The sequence below is a fragment of the Misgurnus anguillicaudatus genome, chromosome 18 (genome assembly GCF_027580225.2).
Source record: "Misgurnus anguillicaudatus chromosome 18, ASM2758022v2, whole genome shotgun sequence".
NCBI lineage: Eukaryota > Metazoa > Chordata > Actinopteri > Cypriniformes > Cobitidae > Misgurnus > Misgurnus anguillicaudatus.
In genome coordinates, this window is record NC_073354.2 from 26,136,462 (window position 1) to 26,154,721 (window position 18,260).

Genomic DNA, 18,260 nt, shown 5'->3' on the forward strand with positions numbered 1-18,260 from the left:
CTTTACCAGCTCTTCTAACTTCTACCAGCACTGATTCACCTGTTTTCAGAACTCATGCTGCTGCTGCTGGTGTTTTCAAATTTATTTATAGAGCACTGAATAAAACAACAACGTTGACCATAGTCAACCTGATCTCACGAATTTCCATGGCATAGTCACAGAATTTTTTTGCTAATTTTTCCATCTCAGCATTCTTACGGATCTCCGCATTTTTCCGTGGCCCTGCTACAGACTGTCTTTTTTCGTGGCATTCTCACGGATTTGGTTACTCAACTGTTTTGTCCTTTTTTCTTAACATTTTCGCTTCGGTTTAGGGTTAGATTTACATGAAATGACATCCTTACCCAAACCCAACTATAACCCCAACGCCAGGCGACAATTGTTTAAAGTTTAGAAAATATAAAAGAATAAAGCAGATTTTTTTTTATAAACCAATAGTTAAAGTGACATACTAAGGCAAACACCAAATCTAACCCTAAACCGAAGCGGTTTCTGTACAGACAATAGCACAATAAAAACAAATATCAAGAAATAGTCACATTTAAGTAGTTATAAAAATAAAAGCACAAATAAAGTAATAGAACAATAATAAAAAATTAAAGACATGGTCTGTGACCTCTGAAAGCTGGATATTTAATGTGCACTTCCGGTTTACGATACCTCTGAGTTGTCCTAGACGCGACTCGGCGCGACGCTGAGCTGCGCGGCCAGTGTGCGACCCCCTTGTCACGCCACACAGCGCCACTCACATAGTTTAACATTAAATAACATCATATTTGTCCCAAATCATTAACGATTAACATTGGCTGCTAACGTATATTTTGCATTTTGAAGTAGACGGTATCTGACAAAGCTTGCGCTATTTAATGTGCACTTCCAGTTTACAATACCTCCGAGTTGTCCTAGACGCGACTCGGCGCGACGCTGAGCTGCGCGGCCAGTGTGCGACCCCCTTGTCACGCCACACAGCGCCACTCACATAGTTTAACATTAAATAACATTATATTTGTCCAAAATCATTAAGGATTAACATTGGCTGCTAACTTATATTTTGCATTTTGAAGTAGACACTATCTGACAAAGCTTGCGCTATTTAATGTGCACTTCCAGTTTACAATACCTCCGAGTTGTCCTAGACGCGACTCAGCGCGACGCTGAGCTGCGCGGTCGGTGTGCGATGCCCTTCAGATGGAGCTACTGCATTTAAAGATTTAAATACAAATAATAAAAACTTAAAATTAAACCTAAAAGAAACAGGCAACCAGTGCAATGATTTTAACACCAGAGTAATATGATCCAACTTACCAGTGCCCGGTGTTGACAGGTGTTGCAGCTGTAGTTACAGAAGTTCGATTAGGGTATGAAGCTGTATAGAGGGAGAAAAAACATTTTGGGGCAATAAAGAAAGCAGTTAAGGCATGCCAAGAGAATATGGTTATAACCACACCATTTGCTAATGCACAGAGTTAAAGTAACAATGTAAATAATTTTCGAAATGAATGTTATCATCCAGATTCAAACAAATTCATCAATACCAGTTTGTTTTTACATATAGCATTTTACATAAAGAAGTGATTTTATTGTAAACTGTAATAATTTGATTGATGTTCAGATGATCAATATTATCAACATTTAATCAATTATGATAAGCTGAGCTATTAAGTGTAGTAATCTGTTAACCTTATTTTCAACTTTCTGCCAAACATTGTCAATCAAGTGTCTGTAATTTAGTCAATGCTATCAATGATGTTTAGGTGCTTTGTCAACATTTCTCTAGTGTTTATTTGAAAGAGAAGTTTAGGGGCAGTTTCCTGAAGAGGGTTTTATTCTATTAGTTATATTTGGATATTTAGATTTTTGTTTTTATAAACAAACCTTGCACAAAAAAATACTGGTGTGCATCTTGAGACAAAACAATGGCACTGATATTTGTTATATCAGGTGTTTTGAAATAAAGGCAGCTCAAACAGGCATTGTAGTCTGGGACTGGATAATCCCTGTCTGGAAAACCTTCCCAATGTGTGTCTGGGTAATCATAGCCCAGAGTTTTGTATCATTTGTACAGTTAAGGGAAGCTATTGAAATGGATGATAACCAGATTTTGAATAAATCAGACAAAACCTGTTTTCCTGGACTTTACATTCCCATTTTTAATGGTTGTGGGAATGGTTTTGTTTTTTACAGCTGCAATCCGTAATTTTTTAATTTTGGTTTAAAACAAACAAAAATCAGTTATTAGGCAAATACATAATTTACCCTGATTTACAATGGCAAGCATGTGATCGAATGCTTAAAGGAACAGTATGTAAGAAATGTATACCAATTAATCATAAAATGGCCCTCATATGTCACTAGACATTAAGAAATAATTTGAATTTAAAATACTTATATCACTGACAAAAGTGGTCTGGCCAGGATATTATAATTTAAAAAGTGGAGTTGCAGCCCTCAACTGATGTTTATGTTGTCATGTTGTGTATTGGCCACCAGTTGTGTGATTGCAGTACCAGTTTTAGCCACAAGTTGTGTGATTGCATTACCAGTTTTGGCCACAATCCTACATACTGTTCTTTTAAACCTCATTGGACGGCCCTTTTTTTGCAGAATGAAAATTAAAAAAGCTATTTAACAAATGATGTCTGGCTCTTAGACCCAAGTGTATAAAATTACCATTGTTGTTTTTCCATCTTAACAATCAAGCATCATATTAGTTTAGGCAGGCATCAGCAGATCAAATCTAATTGCACCAGTCCAGTTACGATACCCATCACAACAGTTCACTTAAATTTCTTTTCTATTGCATTGCTACTTGCTAATCTTAACTCCCATGGAGTTTTGCCTAGAACAGAACCATATCGCCAACACTAACTGTATGCATATTATTATAATAAATATACAATTGACGAAAGTGGTCCTGATTTAGCTAAGGTTTGAGTTTTACTCTTATTATAGTGTTTACACTTCGTTGAAATGATATGCCTGCCCAGTCAAGCCGAGATCTTTCCTTGCAGTACTGCATTGCTTCAGTTTATATACACCCCCACACAGAGCATACTCAGCATTCTCATTTCTCACGGGACCAAGAGGAGACAGAACTCTGGCCAAGCACAGGCAGCTTAGATTGAATTGTGTTTCTGTTTATTTCGTCCCCACTGCCTAGACCTCGGATCTGATCTCAGCCAGCTGGATTTGACCCCCTTTCTCAATCTCAAGACTGGGCTTCTGCATAAACACAAAGGCAATTACTTTGTCATATTAAAGGAATAGTCTACTCATTTTCAATATTAAAATATGTTATTACCTTAACTAAGAATTGTTGATACATCCCTCTATCATCTGTGTGCGTGCACGTAAGCGCTGGAGCGCGCTGTGACGCTTCGATAGCATTTAGCTTAGCCCCATTCATTCAATGGTACCATTTAGAGATAAAGTTAGAAGTGACCAAACACATCAACGTTTTTCCTATTTAAGACGAGTAGTTATACGAGGAAGTTTGGTGGTACAAAATAAAACGTAGCGCTTTTCTAAGCGGATTTAAAAGAGGAACTATATTTTATGGCGTAATAGCACTTTTGGGAGTACTTCGACTCGCCTGAAAAGTCCGCTCCCCTTCTCACTCTCATAATGGGAGAGGGAGGGTGTTACTGCGCCCAAACTCTTCATATGTACATGTACAATATACTTAAGTCTACACAGTCTATACAAGCAATGTTTACTTCCAAGTAAAACCCAAAACGACCTAATAGTTTGTTTGTGCAACCACCATATTATGACAACAAGGTATATGCGAATAGTGCCCTATTAGGACCAACAGTTTATAAAACCTATGGTTACATTTTAATTTTTCATTTTTTTGCCTTATATGTCAGATTAGACGCATTTTATTTTCTGCATTTGTAAATGTAGAAATATTTTCATAAACATTTATGGTTTTAAAGATATTTTGGAGCATCGAACCCCAACCTTACCCTAAACCTAACCAGGGCCGGGTTTCCCAAAAGCATCGTAAGGCTAAGTAGATCGTAAAAACGATCGTATGAATCATCTTAAAATTACGGCCCGTTTCCCAAAAGCTTCGTTACTTAAGTAGCACTTGAAAATCATCGTAGATCTACGGGTGGTCTGGAGTAATCGTTCATTCATAAGTGCATCGTAAGACAACAGAGTTACAAGGTCACCTGCAGACAACCAGCAAATTGCACTCCTGCAATGACGATAATGTAATGTTTTTAATGTATATTTATTTATTGGGTTCTTCGTTGTTTATTTGTTTAAATTACTTTAATATAATATATTTAAAATTAAAATGAGAAATTTAAATTACTAAACATAAATTAATAAAGAAGGAAAACATATTTGGTACAATTTTGGTAAAAGTTGGTACTAGCAAATTGATAATTGTTCCTATCAATTTCTGCTGTAATTAATCTGGCTACAGTAAAAAAACATTTTTTTGAAGGGTTGGCATCTGATTAAAGAAACCAAATAAATATTTACGGTACAATGCAATACTCCATAATAATAAATAAACATAGATAATAACCAACAAATAATAATATTAATCTAAACTATAATATAAAATGCAGAAAGCATTTTGCAGTGGGACAAGTCCTGACTAAATACGTAAAAGAATATTTCATTATGAACAATTTTAAAACATTTAAAAAGTCATTGAACAATAATAAAAAATATTATAAAAAATATTAGTGCACATCGGCTAAAGATCATTAGCCTAAACAAGCTTCTGCTACAAATTCGAGTCATTCCATAGGCAACATTTCAGCACTTGACAAACGGATAGCGACTCGTAAGTAGCACTTAAAACCCAGCTGCGAGCGATCGTTTCACGTGCATCTTTGGGAAACGCACGTAAATGAACAACGAATGTTCGTTAAGTAGCTCGTAGAAAGCGTTCCTAAGTGCTAAGTTCAATCGTTATCGGGAAACCCGGCCCAGTTCTCAACCATATAAAACACAAAACGCAAGTAAAAGTACAGTCACGGGTATTTATTGCATAAATTCACACACACACAAATAATATATATATTTATATATATTTATATAAACATATTACAAGCAATTCGCATTGTAAACTTTTTGAAAAAAAGTTGTGACTGTTTTGTATGCTGTGTTTTATATCATATAATAAATAAATGTGTAGGTTATTTGCCCTAAATGCCATAGTGTAATGTGTAATATAAATAAAATTAATCCTGGCGGTTTAAATTACAAAATCATATCCCAATGAATGTCATAGCAAAAGTATATCCCAATATATAATTTCATACCCTAAAATATTACAATTCACCTGCTGCTGGTAGAGACGCTAATTTAGCAAACGCATCTGTTGGTTGTTTTTGTTGTGGGAATGGACAAACGACCAAAACAATCTCAAGTTTTGCTCCCTGGTACTTGGTGTACAATTTCAGTCAATAGAGGTGGATGGCAGAAGTTCAAGTGCCATGCCTTTGAGTCAATTACAGTTTGCATCTGGCATCTGATTCTTTGCTGCGTCACTTTTTACCTCGCGAGTCCTTCATTCACTTTATCCACTCATGGAAAAAACAGAACAGACAGTCAAAAATGTCATTGTAATAAAGTTTGCCTTCAGAGAGAAATTAAATAAAAATGCATCAGAAAACCTTGAATCCAAGGCCTGCTAATACAATGAAGAAAGTGATTACCACAGCAGTTACACGTTGCATGTATATGCGACAGTGCATTATTCTTTAATCTCACAATCGGATGCTGAGAATGAAATTGTTTTGTTGTCTATCTTGCAGTCAGAGAAAAAGCTACCTTCCAAGGATAATATCACTAATGTATGATTGTGTTGTGGGTACAAGTGGTATAAGTGTTGGTGTCAGGCCGCATGCGGTGTTGATATAAGTGCCCAGTGACAGTTTTGGAGGCTGAGCACTGCGGAGCCAGCAGGGTAAAACTGCCAGGGATCTGCTCTGCACTCCATCGATCCAGCCGAGCTGGAGTGGGTCACTCTCAGCACCAGGGAGCTTTATTTTCACTGCAGTGAAGTCTGCCGTTACACCTCTGGGCGCAAATATATACACGTGAATGTGCGTGGTTTGAAAGCTATGCTTCATTAAGAGGCAGAAAGGTCTGCCAGAACACCACCAGCACAAAGTGTTGCATCAGATCTGCGACCTAATCGAAATGTGACCTCTGCATTTAACCCATGAACACACGCACTGCACCCGGAGCAGTGGGCAGCACCCTACCCGCCACCTGTGAGCTTCGAACCATCAACTCTTGGGTAACAAGCCCTACGCTCTAACCACTACGCTACAACTGCCCCAGGGACGCATGCTTCAGGGCCTTAACGTGTTTTCACACAAATGTGAGCGTCTCAGCAAAAAATCAGTGGTGTATGCAGGTGACGCAGGGGAAGAACCCCATGTTGCCATGGCAACGGGCAGGTAAAGGAATGGAGGGGTTATCTGGTGTTCCATCTGTAAAGCTATGTTACACTATGCTTCACTCAAATCCGTCAAACACTGGTTCACCGTTACCTTAGCGCCGATGTCGACAACTAAGCCCACCACAATAATAATAATCGGATGCGGGCGAGTTTGACTCACCGACCAGAATGCTGCTGTACTCGCAGCGGAGGAGGAGAAAGAAAATGAGTATGAGAGAGAGAGAGGGGTGTTATTGCACCATGTGTAGGAGCCACTAGAATACTGATAGATTTAGCAACACGCTGCACTCTTCTCCAATTCTATCAATCTGCCAAACAACACACACACATAACAGAAAAAATGCAGTCTAAGTCGTGTGACGCTGTTTCTGTGACTGTCCTTATTTCGAAAGCATGGTCATTAGTGGATACAGCAGATGTACGCATACTGTCCGAGCTATTTCAATTTTCTTCCCATGATGCAATTTAGCAAGTGGACACATACGCACACACTATACATTTTCCTATTGACAGTATACACGGTACATGCACACGTGTGTGGTTAAAGGAAGCAGGCGTTTATATGTTCTGTGTTCAATTGGCTTAAACATGACACTTCCTATTAGTTGGCCAGAAGGGATATCACATTCCAGCCTAATGCACGATGGCATTCAGTCATACAAACACACAAAGAGAGAGAGGCATGCTCTCAAAACGCAATTCTTAAGACTACCACCCAAGTGAGAATTAAACATTTGTGCATTCTGCATAAGACTCTACTGGTTTAATTAAAATTTTTTTGCATAAATGCACATTGATGCTGTATGACTGCGGATCAAATCAATTTAGGTAGAAGTTAACCTTTGACCTCTATGCCCTAGGGATGCATCTCACCCTCTCCTGCCCTCATAAAACAAGATTACAGTAAAAGCATTTCATTTTTTTTGCACACATACACTTTGATAGTCTCTCTGTGAATCTATTTTTAAATGCATTGCTGTTTGTAACATAATATGTTTTTGTTTGCATTGAATTAGAGGAATATATGGTATAAAGAGGCCCTGCTGAAGCTCAGATCAATACAGGTCAAATTTTCCTCTGACATATATCTCCACCAAGGCGTTCAAAACCTCACTGACACACTTATCAGTGTTGCCACCCAATCAGATTGAATATCACTTTCCCGTATTATCAAGATTGTGGGCAGTACCGTGTAAATTGATGCCTTTTTCTGAATGAACAAAGAGAAAGGAGATTTGTGAAATCGTAGGAAAACCTTACAGCTTAACGCCATTCTGCAGCCAAATAAGAATTTGGTATGATGATCACTATATACAGTAATTGACCATTGTTGCATACAATCAATGTCCTACTTAGTGGAGTCTTTGTTGTGCATTAACATAAATCTCATAATTTGAAACAGTATTTAATATGCATTTATTATTTTAGTAAGCAGTTATATAATAAATGGCATAATGCACAGGGAGTTATTATGAAAAAATGTGACCCAATGCAAGGCGGCTAATATATAATCCCCTAATTATAACACATACAATGCAGTGGCGGCTCGTGACTCATCTTCCGAGGGGTGCTAATTCAAAATAAATGTCATGTGTGTTGTTTGCGTTTTCAAAATATGTGTTTGTTGCATCATGTAAATCATGTGCATCACATGTTTTGTCAAAATAAGTGCCTGCGCACACGCATCAAAACCGTTTATGATCAAAGAGACGCTCACGTTCACAAAATGCATGCAAAACACTCCCTTAACAGTAAACTCTGAATACGCATGAGATTATGCGAGTATCTGGCAAACGCGAGCGCCTCTTTTATCATAAACCCTTTAGACGCATCTGCAGCAGGCACTTATTTTGACAAGACACGTGATGCGGATAACTTGATGTGTAGAACAAATATTTGAAAAAAGGAACCACACACATGACGGGCTACATACATGTTGTGACGAACTTCGCATCGAGCGCCCTCGAAAAAAGAAGACTAAATAGGGCCAGTGCACGATATTGTGTTATAGCTGTCACTGAGACAGTACCCTTTTAAAAAGTAAATCCTTGCCCCTAAAGAGTTTAGTTAAAGGAGTATTCCACTTTAAAGATGGGGCCCATTGACTTACCATAGTATTTTTTCCTACTATGAAAAGTCAATGTACCCCATCTTTAAAGTGGACTACTCCTTTAAGTACCTTGCTTTTGGTACCAAAGAGTGCATATTAGTACCTAAAATGTACATATTTCTCCAAAATGTATACATTTTTGTACCTAAATGGTACATATTAGGACCTTTTAAAGGGTAAAGTGACAGCATTTTTTTACCATTTTGTGTTTTAAAGCTGACTGAATCTGATTTTCTAAAAACAAAAGCTTTAAAGCATCTTAAAATTAAGTAACAGCAGTTGTTTGGATTGATTCAGAGATCCTAATTTTCCGCTGAGTCATTTTTGAGTCACTATAAGCATTCCTTTCTAGCCCGAAAGCATAAAAATGTTTTTTGGGAGACTGCTGAGTCACTGGTTGAATCAATTGCAGAATCGTACTCTCCCGTCTCCCCCCTCGCAACAACATATCCATTCCTCTCCCCCTTTCTTTCTTCCTCTCTCTGCCTTGTTCTCCCTCGATCTCCCTCTCTCATTCTGATCTACACCCACCTTGTTCGCCCAAACTACTTCTGTCTCTTTATCTCTGTCAGCACCTCCCTGCCCAGTTTCCTCTTCTCTTTCTCTGTCTCTTCTCTCTCTGGTTTAATTAAGGGGGAAATTAGTCTGTGAGTGACGTGTCAGAGAGCAAGGTCTAGTCACAAAGAGAGTTGATGCAGCTGCTAATTCTCTCTAAACCCACTTCCTCCGTTGTAGAAGTGTGAAACGGTCCAAGATAAAAGAAAAGAACGTTTTAAAGATTCTCTTTAATCTCACTGTTATATAAAAAGAGAGCCAATTTAGGAGGGATGAAAAAAGAAAATTCATAGCACCATCAACGTAGGATAGGTCAGGTTAGGTTACATTTAACTGTTTTGTACTGTTTACTAGAAAATTGTCGAAGATGTACCCATGTACTGTCACTTTAAAAACGTCCTATGTGTACAATTAGGTACAGATATGTATACTTTTGGTACCTTTGAGTAGTGTTGTAGTTAAGACCACCTAAACTGAGACCAAGTCATGACCAAGACAGGCCGAGACCAAGACAAGACCAAGACCTTTGTCTATAAGCAAACAAAAGTGAACAAACACTAAAGAGCTGAAATCAACTTAACCATTTAATCTGAACTGTCTTTCCATGGCTTGCCATCCACTTAACACAATGCAGGTGTTTTTAGTAATAAAATTTGAAAAATTGTCATTGGAAGAAACTTAAACAATGCTTAAACAATGCCAACATCATATGCCAAACCTGAATAAACTGCATAAAATTAATGATAAAAAATTAATTTGTGATGTGCCATCAGACCGGTCTCGAGAACGACACTACCTTTGAGGTACTCTTTATGTGCAAAACTGTACTTTTTAAAAGGGTACAACCCAAGTGACAGCTCAGCTGGGGTACATATTTTGAACATTTTTCTGACGTGTGTATTTAAATGTTAACTCTAACTATTGGTTTAGAACTTGCATGTTTAGTTTATTTATGCATACTGTCAAAAATAAAGGTACAAAGCTGTCATTGGGGCAGTGCCCTTTAAAAAAGGTCCTACTATGTATTTAGGTACAAATTTGAAGTACTAATATGAACTTTTTGGGTACAAAGGTGCTTTTTGAAAGGTTACCGTCCCAGTGACAACTTTTGTACCTTTATTTTTGAGGGTGTTTACATACTGTAAAAAAATTAGCTGTAATTTATAGCTGGTTGCCAGTAACTTACTGTAGAAGATAAAGACTAAAAAAGTTGTTCATGGTAAATGTTCAAGGTAAATGTTCATTTAACTTTGAACAAACTGTCGCCAGTAAATAACATAAATGTAAAATCTACAGTAAGTTACTGGCAGCTAGTTTCCAGTAATACCCAATAATACTGTAATTTTTACAGACTTATTTTTACAGTGTAGGCATACACACAGGGCATATGAATGAAGAATGTATACATTCCTTTGGTTAACAAGTACAGATTTGATTGTATAGTTTATAAAAAAATGACCACAAAAACCGATATAGGAAAATTATGGGTATTTAAGATCTATAGTTGACCGTTATTTGATTAAGCAAAATATGTATAATAAAATGTGGTTAAACTGCAAATCTCTTTATTCTTGATGTCGTTATATTAGCAGTCAAATGCATGGTTGTATACAAAAAATGTGCACATTTTATACCTTTTTGCATGATTTTGCAAGTCATACTTCCATTTTTGGATGTCATGTTCTAAGCAGTGTTCAAATGGTTTTGCGGTATTCTCCAGAGGGGTTTCCTTAATGAGCATGTTGAGCTTATGTCACATGACTCCATGACATAAGTCAGTTTAACCTCATTTTAAGATTGTTTAAGAAAAGGAGTCAGTACTGTTTTGTCTTGTTACATGAATTACATCCTTATATTGCTCAATTCAGATGTGATAAGTGTGAAAAAACTGAGAAGAATCGCTAATTCTCTTTTCATTCCTACTGCTGTGATCTCAAAGCTAATTGAAAGCAAATGTTTTCCTCCTACTTAAAGTACCTAAGCTATACTGTACTAAAGTATTTACCTATTTAGTAGACTGTAGAAAAATTCCTAGGCTACTAGTGTTTTTAACCCTGCTAGTAAATATTAAACTAGGAAGTAATTAATTTACTACCGTTTAATAACACCGTATACTTATTATGCTACATAGTTACTATAATATAGGCTACTACAGTATACAAACTTTTACTACAGTTTACTAGTTCATGCTAACTATAGCATTCCCACGATTTTTATGTGGTTATTTTTCCACTCAGGTACAACATCTTCATAAATTAAGCACACTGAGACCAAATTAGATTTGTCCAAGTCCATTTATTTTGACACAGCGCTAACATGCTGTTTCCAAACAATGTTTCACGGCATGTGCTAAATTTTATTTGGGCCGCTCCTCCTCGACAGAAATCCATTAAACGTCATTGACGTCAGAGCGGACGCCATGTTTGTGGAGGGCAGAGCTGCTGGCCATTGACGAAGAAGCAGTGAGACACGCGCATTGCCTTTGCCGCAGCTCATTCCCTACAGAAGGCGGTTGATGGTACTTCACTGTTGAAAATCACAGGCATCGCTTCCTACTGACGGTCCACGGACTGCGGGATCAGGTAGGTTTTATTTAAACACAATGATTATAAAACAGATGAACTGTATTCGTTTTGACTAAAAACTGGTTTCACTTTTAAGTCTCAGCGCAGGGAAAGACCAAGAGCAACAGTGAATGTTTTTATAAATGTATTGTAAAACCAGCTTTTTAACAGAAATGTGTCACATTTGACCGTTTAAGTGATTGAATTAAAGTTTGATTCAATATTTAGACGATTAGAGACAATCGTGTAACGTTAATACGCATTTGAATCATGTGTTGGATGCGGCACGATGTGGGCGGTTTCAGCACCCTGGACAGCGGCTGTATCTGCTCCATTGCGTTTTCTCTCCTAAATTGACATTCAGTCCCAACACCTTAACCATTATACGTCTGGAAAAGTTTTAATTTACATTCTTTTAAATTATATTACCAGATGCTCGAGATTTTAAGAGGCTCTGCCGCTGATACAGCATCAGGTCATTAATCACTAAAATGACAGTGAAAACGAACACTCGGTTGTTTCATTTTGCTGCCATGATAACATCACTTTACGCTTCTCTTCTACATACCCGATTCTTTACATTTATGTGTTTAGATTGCATTTCGGGTTTTGATTGATCGAAAGTAAAACTGAAGGGATTGATTGTGGGGGAGGTCGATCAGGAAAACTGCGACAGAGTTGTTGAGAATGAAAATGTGTTGTAGAGAAAACAACGGGGTGTGAGAAGCGTTTATCAAACTGATTGAATGTAATCGAACGTATTCATTTGGACGTTTATTTTTTTTTACCAAATATTTCCAAACGTGTCGTGTGTATGTGATGAGGCAGCTGTAATGGTCGGTTCGTGTCTTCCTGTTGGCAGACGATGGGCGGGGGCTCGGGCTCAGATGAGCGGGGGTGGATGCTGGAGATACCCTCGCATATGATGCGGCTCCAACAATCCCCCCCCCCCCCCCAAAAAAAAACAAGTCTGCATCTCCACCTTGACCATATCTTCACGTGTCAATCACATTTACGATTACACAATGCGATAAAATCCATTATTAACTTGATTTCCGTAATTTTATCTAATCACCCTTTCCAAATAGGCAATAGCGCAGGTGACTTGGGCATATCAGGATAGCGCAGAATAGCTTTTTTCGTGCATCTGCGTATGTTGTATATTGTAAGACACGTTATTTGTGTCGTGTCACGAAGTGAAAGTGGGTTGCATGATGCGCGCTGACTGTTTTGGAGATCTATATGTAGGTAGGCTATAGCAAATACGCATTAGTTATTGACGCACAGCCGCAACGATGGCTTAATCAATGCATGCGGCTCGCTTCAATTTAACGCTGTTTCGTCTGTATGTGTCTTGCGGCGGTTGTAAGAGACGGATTGGCACGCTTTTGGCCCGACTGTTGAGTCTGATGGTTTAATGCGGCTTATTGTGGCTTGACTGCAGAGCACAGGGCGGCTGGGATGTTCCCAGAATAAGTGGTGACTCACGATATCATCTCAAACGTCCATTCATCTTGATTTATCGACGACCAGAGCTGAATAATTTACATGTAATATTATTACAATGTTTTGTAGTTATAGTAAACATATTCAAGATCTAGAGATTTCTCTTTATATGACATGTTTGCTATGACGGTTTATGTCAATAGCTTAGGAGAATGATTAATGGCTTGCTGTAAAACACAGCAGGCTAATTCACAACGAACCAATTATTGTTTCGATTTGTTCAGTAAATAATAAGAAAATATTAGATTTGCCTTTGATGACTAGCAAAAGACCTTCAATTAATAAAAAAAAAAATTCAGTCAGGAATAAACTTGTTATTTCTTTAAGAAATAGTTTTCTCACATTTAACACTGAGACCGTGCTTTATTATACAATTTTCTCAAAAATTTGACAGATCATCTACATTATGATTGGCATTTAAATGAAATATTATGATGCAAGAACTTAATAAAAAATAAAAAAGCTTAGAGAAGATTCACAGGCAGCGTACTGCTTGTTATACAGATGAGGTAGGCCTACTGTATCAACATAAACTTATTTACTTCATGTATTTAATTACGTTTTACAATTTAACTCAAAAGTGCTGTAAAGCATCACTGGGGAAAAAAAGACACAAGCATTGTTAAAAATGAGAATTGATTAGCAATTGCCCAGATGAAAAAGAGCAGATAGTCTCACATGGACCACTAAGTCAAGATGTAAAACTGTAATGTGCAAACAATAACATCAGCCCGTGTCCAAAACGGCTTCTGGATAACTCTTTGAAAGTTCTTGGTTAAACGAATATATAGATACATGCGTCATGAGATCTTAAGACAGCTATGGATGAAAAGCATAAACGTATAGCAAGAGGGGCAAGAGAATAATGTCGGAAGAGTATTAAGAAACATCAGATGAGGGCAGATAAGACGAGAATAGAAAAGATACCCCAAAGAAGTCGCATGAAGAATGATGCATAATGACTGCAGGAAGAAACCCCCTCATGCCAAACGTCTCGGCACGTAAGGTCTGCCCAGACATTTGGATTTCCCCTCCGCCATCTGCAAATCTGAGTTGTGCATTGCATATATCAACACATATTTCTTAAATGCATTAAATAAAACAGAAGAAATAAGAGCTATTTGGTATAACCATTTTTGACTCATACAGTATGCATAAAGGTTAGCTAACTTTAACCAGAAATGTGTGGTTTGTTACAATGTGGAGATATGCATGAGAATACCAATCCAGTCTACTGTCATGAGTTGTGTCCTCAATGGGTGAGTTAGCTAGCTAATCTGCACCATCAAAATGACCACCCTAATAAATCTTATAGTCTGTACCCTATCAAATAAACTTGGGGAATTTAATCAATGGACTTGCCTACTTTTGCACGCCGTTATTGTGAGCGGTTCGGACAAACGTTATGGCATCTGCTCATTGCTGCAGTCTGAAACCATTTTCGAATTGAGACTCACAATACAGTTTTCTTATTAAAGTTATTAAAGTGTGGTGCACATAAGATCTGTGGCATGAATAGATGAGATCATCATAGATGATTCATCCTTACTCATATTACAGTTTATGTAAAGATTAGGCAGTTGGATTCCATTAAAGTGGACTCATATTTCAGTATTAAGTAGTTTGCTATAGCAAATGCTACTCAGTCGCTCCGGTTCAACAATAGCCCTTGCAACACGTTTGCATATTTCTTTCAGAGTATTATTTGACTGCTGACCCATGTTTGAGATTGATAATGATTTGATAACAATGCACACGTTGCCTCATTCAACTACATCAATAGGATGATGAAAGATATTTGAACTATAGTGGAAGTATTAGAGCTCACTTTTTTCTCCCTTTGCATGTCAATTATTGAAAATTCTCTACATGCAGATGTTTTATTCATGATCAATTTTTAATGTATTTTAGCTGAATAATGGTAAAACCTCCTCTATATGGATTAAGTAGTTATCCACCATTTAACAACGCTGAGTGTTTTACTTCCGTAAACAAAATCTACTTCTGAGAAATAATAAATATTAATCATATTTCTTCAAAGCTTTTGGCTGTTTTCCAGATTCTGAACTTCTTAATTGCTTTTTAATGTCTGTTGTTTATGACAACTCGAACCTTTTACATAATATGCTGATAATATTATAATTATTTATAATATAATTTTTTTCATTAATTTCTTTTTGACATCTTCCCCCTGTCTGATCAGCGAAACAAATGTCATCTTATACAACCAAATGAGACTACAGTGCAGTTTATGCGATTGTCATATACTGTATTAACTTTGATGGCACCCAATTCACATGCGATGCAATTTGACTTCTGCAGTCTGTTGCTATTATGTAAATGCAATGACAGAATGCTACGATGCCAATCAAAAGCGTACCAAAAACAAATAATATTATAGTAATGTAATGGATGTTTAATGTGCTGTCATTGTAGGGTGTAAGGATACCTTGATGACAATAAAAATTTCTCTGCTATTTTTGTTGTCATCCCAACCGTATGAAGGTGCAAGGTCACATTTTATATTTCAATCAGACACTGTAACCGACCCCTCCAAATACTTCCCATTAACCCTGTGTGTCCCACATACTGAGGCTGATCATGGCAGGCTCCTCACCTGCCATATCTCCATTATCCTTGGATCCAGATGTGCAGGCAAGTGGAATGGGGTGTCGGAAACAAAGCTTGTCTTTTAATGGCCTGTTCCTAATAAATCTATCCCAGGGCTTCCCCATGAGAAAGAGGTTTACGGGCATCGAGGAGGAAGGGCTCTCTGCAGTAGAACCTGCTGCTGTTACCAGCAGAGCTGAACACAAATAGGCTCTTTAAGATCAATTGCATTGACTGTTGGATCCCCACTAAATCTTACGACCTTACAGTCCAATGTAAAGAAGGATATAGGTGAGGTTCTAGGACTGCTGCATTTGTTCAACAGTAGTTTATGGCGCTGCAACACGAACGCATAGTGCTTTTGTGCACACAGGAATGAAAATTTGTGTGGAGTGTGCTAGGAGGAATACTAAGTATGCAGTCGCATGCATACTGTAATGTAGAATTCAGATTGGTTTGGGAGTAATGATCATTACAGAACATAAGGGAAATTATTTCCTTCACGATGAATAATGCTGCGTTGTTTTCAACCCGTGGTTGGGTGATATATGGACGAACCCATGAGTTGGTTTGAATGAACCTGGAAAATGTCCAATGAACCAAGGAAATGAACCAAGAAGCAATTGATGCTACAGCATCTTCTTAGCGGGTGAAAATAGAGACATATTGTATTTACACCATGTAAATGTAGCAGTTAATGTTTATTAGAGGATTTATATTGGCTGATACTATTTGTACCTCAGTATTTTTGTACATAGGATGTAATGATAACATAGAGTGTAAATTATTATATTTATTACAATTATGAAATGGATGCTGCATTATTGGTAAAGCCCTCCTTTACACCAACCCCTAACCCTACCCAAAAACTACTTTAATTCTGATTGGCTGTCACTAGTTTATCATTAAAAAAATCACTCATTCCTCTGTATCATTATACTGTTGTTGTCGTGTAAACTTCAATTTAGAAAGATTTTAAAATTTTAGCTTTTACTCATTGTCCTTGCTGTGAACGTTTCTTGAGATATAGATGTCATAAAGATCTTCTTGTCTGCTTTTATGGTTTCGGAAATTTACACCTTTTGTAGCATTCACTTTATTGATTAGAATGTATTATAATGTAAAATTATTTGCCCCAACATTCCAAAAGATGGACATGGGGCTTCATTTATGCGAACTTTGATTTGGAACAGTACTTGGTCCGCGACTGATGACGTTTCACAAGTCCACAAGAACACAAGTACAGACAAGAACACATATTGAGAAACGGCCATGATTTAAGTTTGAACAAAATGTTGCCAGTAAATAACATACATTTAAATCTACGGAAAGTTACCGGCAACCCAGCTGCAATAACACTGTAATTTCTACAGAATTTTTTTGCAGTGTGGGGCGGGTCTATCAAAAAAAGGTCCAGATTCTATTGGGGTAGGGGCATGTTTGTTTAAGTGATTTCAAATGTCAACATTGGCTTTCAGAGTTCGTGCTCCCTCCTTTAATGACACGGCATTTAAAAAAGCACCTGCCAATGTTTAAATCCTTTACGAGCAGTAAGAAAGACTTATATTTCCAAAAACCTGCAGCAATCAGACAAGCAAAGTACGTACGTCTGCTTAGACCGTTTTTATTAATATGGACTTTGCCATGGATTTTTGCGTACGCTCACTTTACAATCAATCTAAAAATGAGGCCCCTTTAGTGCAGTGTAATTCATAACTGATTACATTTTTTGTAGCACCCATACACGATAAAGTCAGTACAAATAGGCAATACTAAGAAAGCCAAAGGAAACAGTGGCAATAAAAAAACAAAGATTAAAAAAACAAAATGTTTTAGATGAAAAAGACACCTTAAGCCCCCACTGGGGAAACCCACCTATACTCAGGCTGGTGGTGCCAAATTTATAATCCAGTTTAATGAAATTTGATCCAGATTGTAATGCAGTGCATTTTTATCAAACAAAAATGTATATTTATCTCAATTACATGATTTGTATAAAGAGTGTGGATGTTAAAGAACTCTCCATGAAATCCTCCACTCACTATAAAGAGAGCTGATGTTATTTATCATGGCTCATGAGAAGAGTGGTGGTGTTCCCAAACCTGTCCTTAGCTGTATTGTGTCCTCTTGAATAATAAGCCATTGTCGTAGTTTACAGGCAAGGAATGGATGGAGACAAATGGAAGTACCAATGATCTCAGATACCTTCTTTAAAATATATTTGTTCAGCTCAACTAAACTGAAAGTTGTTGACATGTAACTATTATCCTGTTGTCTTGTTGTGTAACTTGCTGCTACGTTATTTTAGTCAAATTTTTTGCTGATAACTCTGCGTGAGCTTAGTAATTAACTAGATCGAGATTAACAACAGTTAGGAAGGGCATGACCAAAATTGTGTAAGCCATTTAAAAAACAGTAGTTCACCAAAGTAGTGACAGTCAAGCATCTGGCTTAATAAATGCGTTTTTTTCTATTTTTA

At 37.3% G+C, this 18,260-nt stretch overlaps 2 protein-coding genes across 3 annotated transcripts in view; both read left to right on the forward strand.

Annotated features, from left to right (window-relative positions):
- Nucleotides 1-11,620, forward strand: part of ankef1a (ankyrin repeat and EF-hand domain containing 1a) — a 38,894-nt gene extending 27,274 nt beyond the window's left edge. The window contains exon 11 of the mRNA XM_055186764.2: nucleotides 11,484-11,620. The gene's annotated coding sequence lies outside the window, so the exon portion shown is untranslated. The remainder of the gene's footprint in view (nucleotides 1-11,483) is intronic.
- snap25a (synaptosome associated protein 25a) overlaps nucleotides 11,531-18,260 on the forward strand; it is a 34,576-nt gene continuing 27,846 nt past the window's right edge. The window contains exon 1 of one of the 2 annotated variants that reach the window (XM_055186769.2): nucleotides 11,531-11,683. The gene's annotated coding sequence lies outside the window, so the exon portion shown is untranslated. The remainder of the gene's footprint in view (nucleotides 11,684-18,260) is intronic. The other variant, XM_055186768.2, reaches the window with a different exon arrangement.